Source organism: Geospiza fortis, unplaced genomic scaffold (assembly GCF_000277835.1).
Source record: "Geospiza fortis unplaced genomic scaffold, GeoFor_1.0 scaffold662, whole genome shotgun sequence".
NCBI classification, from domain to species: Eukaryota; Metazoa; Chordata; class Aves; order Passeriformes; family Thraupidae; genus Geospiza; species Geospiza fortis.
Genome location: NW_005054450.1, coordinates 723,388 through 728,727, shown reverse-complemented (window position 1 = coordinate 728,727; position 5,340 = coordinate 723,388). Strand labels below are relative to the sequence as shown.

The window sequence follows — 5,340 nt, the reverse complement described above, 5'->3', positions numbered from 1 at the left end:
AGCCGTGGGCATGCAGCCGTGGGCATGCAGCCGTGGGGATGCAGCCGTGGGCACTGCAGCGCCCTGCAGCTCAGGGATGCTGTGACAGGGGGAGGATGCAGCAGGATGGGGCCCACAGGATGGGTGGTACCTGCTGATGGAGGGCACTGAGCCTGGCACTGAGCCTGGCACCGTCCAGGTGAGAGAGAGGAGCAGGAGCTGCTGTGGCTGTGCTGGCCCATCCTGCCCGTGCAGGTGGCACTGGTGCATCTGAATGGCAGCAGCTGTGCGGGACAGCATCACTGCCCTGTGCAGGACAGCCGCTCAGGGCAACTGTGCAACAATGCAGCTCAGGGCAGCAGCTCGGGGCAGCTGTGCAGCACCACAAGGCTCAGCAGGCACGGGGTCAGGCTGATGGGATGAAGGGCAGGGCTCTGGTCCCTGTGGGACAGCCAGCAGTGTCACTGATGGATAGAAATGGGGGTGAGGGGACCTGGGGCTGTGCTCGGGTCACACCTGTGTGTGTGTGCTCTCAATGCCAGGGTCTGTCCCTGTGCCTGGCCTGCCCTGCCCTGCAGGACTCAGGACCTTGTTCTGGAGCTGGGCAGGCTTTGGGTGGAAAGGGGGCAGGGCTGTGAGTGCTGCTCACAGTGACACCTGGGAGCTGGGGGTGGCCCTTAGCCCTGCACACGTTGTCACTCACCTGGCAGGGGCTGCTCACCTGGGCACAGAGGGACACACAAGGGGAGCAGCTTCAGACTAACAGAGCAGAGACTGGGATGAGAAGAGAGGAAGAAATTCCTCCCTGGCAGGGTGGGCAGGCCCTGGCACAGGGTGCCCAGAGCAGCTGGGGCTGCCCCTGGATCCCTGGCAGTGCCCAAGGCCAGGCTGGGACAGGGCTGGGAGCACCTGGGACAGTGGGAGGTGTCCCTGCCATGGCAGGGGGGGCACTGGATGGGGTTTAAGGTCCCTTTCCCTTCCAACCCAACTCAGTTTGTGATTCTTGTCAGAAGCTGAGGAATGAGCGATGGATAAACCTGCAGAATCCTGCCCATGTCAGTGCCATGTCCATGTCTGTGTCCTGCCCCAAGTGTCATTGCTGTAACCATCTCCTTTTGTACCTGCAGAGCATAAAAAAACCAAGAACACCTCTTTGATGTGGATCACTTTGGCCATTGGCTGAGCAAAGTCCTGCTAATGATGACAGAGCTCAGCCTGGCAGGATCTCCTCATGGTTCAGAGAGGAGTCTCCATAGGCCTGAGCTTTGGACACATTCTTATTCCTAATAAAGGAGCTCCCCGAGTGTGTGCAGGCATCCAGCAGTGCTCTGCAGGAACACAGGGATGTGGCAGCTTGTGTCCTTAGCACTGGTTTTAAATGTTCCCTTCTGGACAGAAGAGAAGGGCTTGGGCAGCCAGGTCATCAGCAAGCAGCTCCTCAGGTTTGTGTGAATTGGGTTTAAAAAATAAAACCAAACAACAGAACCAGAAACCCAACCCCCCTGCTCCCCCCTGCTCTGAGCTGCCCTGGGCAGTGCAGCTGGGCTCCTGCAGCCATTCCCTCCCCAGGCACAGCTTTGTCCTGGCTGCGTGCCCAGCAGGTGCTCCCAGCTCAGGCACTGCTGCTAGGTGGTCTGGGGAGGTAGTGCCACTCCAAACAGCTGTTAGAAATTGCTGATATATCCTGGGAAGTGCTTCAATATTGTCCTTTGGATGAAGAATAGTCTCTTCCCTTTGTTCTGCCTTCATTTCAGTTTTTTTTCCAGGCATAAATCAGCAGGATTACCTCTTTCCCCTTCCTTCCAGTTCCTTAGGATGTAATTTGTTTTAATTAGAGCTCGTTTCCAGGTGCATGGTGGAGTACCTCCCAGCTCCTTTCATGCCTCCCATTCTTCATGCTTATCACCTGTGACACCTGTGAGCTGCTGCCTGTGCCCTGTGTGCTGCTCAGGGAGCTGCAGGGTTGTGTTCTCAGGCAGGTTCAGAGCCCAGGGTTCATCACTGCCCCTGGTCTGATGGAGCTTCATGGAGAAGGTCCCACAGGAGTGGGGCTGTGCTGCTGCTGGGGAGCCCAGGCTGGTTCAACAGTGAGTATTTGGCAGTATGGGGAGTGCAAAGGCACTGCCTGGCCATTTCAGGAACTGTTCAGGACAAACTCTTCAGCAGCACCAGTCCATGCTGAGCTCATTTACACATCACTCCCCAGTGCCAATGCTGCTGGTAAACAGCACCCTGGTTCTGTTAAATAACATGGGAGCACATAAAAAGCCTTTGCATTGTGCAGTGGTTCCCAGTCATTCATTTATGTGAACTTGTGATCAGAATGCAAAAAGGTGTCTGCCTTGTCTGGAGGTGAGCAGGTGTCAGAGAGGTGCCCCATGGCACCTGCCAGCCAAACATTCCTCTCCCAGGTAATTCCTGGGTGGAGAGAACATTTCCTTCCTTTGGCTGAACTTGGCTGAATTTCTGTCACCTCCGTCCAGCTCTGGGTAGGGGACAGCACTGAGGACTCTCTGTGGCTTTTTTTTCCCTCCTCCTCTATAAACATGACGAAAGAACAACTTGATGTTGAAAAAGCTTTTCCTGTGTGTCTCTCTGAGCAAGTGCTTCCTGCTGGCAGCAGCACAGGGTGCAGAGCAGCCTCGGTCCTGCCCTGCAGCAGGGGCAGGCTGGGGCTCGCTCTGCAGCGCAGGAGCTGGGACACGTCTGCTCCTTGCTGCTCGGGGGGAGCAGGCACTCCGAGCCTTCCTTGCAAGCTCATCTGCTGAAATACAGCTTGGATTTTTCACCCAGAAGACAAAATTGCTTCTGCTTTTTTTTTTTTCTTTTTTCTTTTTTAAAATTATTGCAACACACAGTTACAACAGGTTTGAAATGAAGCTTAAGCATACAAGGGGCAAGGATATTTTCTGAGCATGAGGATACTATTTCTGTAAAATGAAATTTAAAATCTTGCTTTAAAGATGACGGTTTAGGACACGGGTGAATTCAGAGACTTGTTCCTCTGAGGTATTTAACTCAGGCTTGAGGCAGTTGTGGGTGTTTTGGTTAAAGGTTCTGCAGCCTGAACGTGTTTGTCCGTGTTGTATTTTGGAGTGTGCAGTGTTTGAACATGGCATAAGATAATTTTGGGTTAAAATTACAGATCCCCTTGGCTCAGTTTCCTGCCTCCCAACAGTGACCATAAACAGATGCTCTTGGCTGCAGTGCCAGTCACTCTCAGCCCTGATAAACTGCTTTTTAATCTGCTCAAGTTGGAGTGGAGTCATTTTGTTCTCCCCTGTTTTGTCCCTCTAAGATGGAACAAAATGATCCTTGCCAGATGTTTTCAGAGCTCCCTCTGAAGAGCAGGGGTCTTTCATCTTGGGTATTGGACTATTTGAATGAAAGGATTGTTTTTAAAAGAGCCTTTTCTTGGGAGTTTCTATTAATGTTGCAGAAATTACAAGTATCTAGGAGTTGCTTTGCTGTGTCCCACTCTCAGTGGATGTAACTGATTGTCTGGCCATTAATAATGGCTGGTTAGTCAGTGCCCAGTGTGGGACTGCAGTTGATAATTATTCTATAACACATGTATCTAACATGGGCCTGCTTTATTCAGTAAAGCCACTGGTGTTGATACCAGGCCTGATACAGAACCCCAAATCTCCTGAGATTCATTGTTCAGTGCTGCAGTTTGTTATTGCCCATTAAAAACAAACATACAGCCCAACCCTCGATAGCCTGGCCTTAAGATGTGCCTTTCTTCTTTTAATCTTTGCCTATATAGAAATAATGACCTTTTCCTGCTGGTTTTGGACACCTCCTCAGATGTTTGACAGGAGGTTTGTGGTTGGTTTAAAAACCTCCTTCTGTTGAAGCATCCCTATAATTTAATTTGGGATCACCTCAGTGTGCAGAGTCAGGGAGGGATGCCCGGGGTGGTTCTGTGGGTGGCACAGAATGCTGTCCTGTGTGTGATGTGGGGCTCTGGTTTGCCTTTGGGGTTTGTTTGGGTTGTTTTTAACTGAATGGCAGCCCTGAGTTATCTCTGGGGCTGGAGCTGTAGCTGGCTGGCAGAGGATGGCAGAGAGCCCAGGGGAGAGCACTGAGGGCAGGGTGGCCACAGCAGCACAGATAAACCCAGGCGGCTGCAGAGGGTGAAAAATGTGCATTTCCTGCAGGCAGGTCTGCTGCTGAGCTCTGGCAGTGGAAAGGGAAAGGTGAAAGGAGCAGCAGCACTGCTGAGCTCCCACCTTGCAGGTGATCCCTGGCCCTGCAGGGCATCCAGCCCCAGTGTTCCCAGCAGAAACCTGCCTGGGACTGGCACCAGGGGCAGGGCTGTGCCCAAACCCCCAGGCCCTTCTGCCATGGCCCCAGCCTGGGGAGAGCTGTGCTCTGAGTTGCCAGCCCTGCCTCCTGCCCAGTTCTGGGCGTTCTGGAGCAGAACCCTGAGCCCAGCTGCTCCCCAGAGCTGTTCTGCTGTGCTCTGGGCACCTCTGGTGGCCTTGTCCCAGTCCTTGGTGGCACTGTGTCCATGGACAGGGCTGCCAGCTGTGCCAGCCTTGGGAAGCTGGTGAGTGGTGGGGGCAAGGCAGGTGACAAACAGAGAATGAAGATGGTTTCTGTGTTGGGAATTGTCAGGCTCTGCTGTGCCAGCCTTGGGTGACTGCTCAGTGGTGGGGACAACAAGGCAGGTGACAAACAGAGAACGAAGCTCATTTCTGTGCTGGGAATCGTGCAGGCTCTGCAGTGCCAGCTTCCTCCCTCTCTCCTTCCCAGGGTGGGAGAGGAGAGCTGTGCCCCAGGCTGTGCTCACCTGATCTGCCCTCAGTGCCCTGCAGGCTGCCCTGGTGCTTCAGGAGGGGCAGCACAAGGGGCCAAGGGGAGCTGGCCCTGCTCCCTGCCCTGCTGGGCTCTGGGCACTGCCCTGGGCACCAGGGCTGCTGCTTGCCCTGCTCCCCTCCTGCCTCTTTGATATTCCAGCTCTGGCTCCCAGCTCCTTTCTGACCAGCCCCTGTTTACTTTGCAGAACACAACGTTGCCATGGCAACAGGTTACTTTTCAAAGGGAACATCTTGTCATTATATTTAATCCACTGCAGCTGAGGAGGACTGAAATATTAAGTTGTTGTTGCTATGGATACTGCTTTGTTACAGCAGTTCCTTTTGTGTCACATTTCATATCCAGCGTTGGCTCCTTTTTTCCCTTTCCCATGGAATAAACAAGGGTGCCATTCCATTCTCATTGTAATTGCCCTCACCAATATGATTTAGCTCCAAATCTGCACTGCATTTTAGTTTCCATAGCGAGAATTTTCCTCTCCATTTGAAAGCCATGGCTGGGGCTGTGGGAGCAGCAGGAAACACAGAGCCGATCCTT

General features: G+C 53.2%; 1 protein-coding gene across 1 annotated transcript in view; it reads left to right on the top strand.

The window, feature by feature from the left end:
* Nucleotides 1–5,340, top strand: part of RERE (arginine-glutamic acid dipeptide repeats) — a 106,420-nt gene that overhangs the window by 35,137 nt on the left and 65,943 nt on the right. The window lies entirely within an intron of this gene.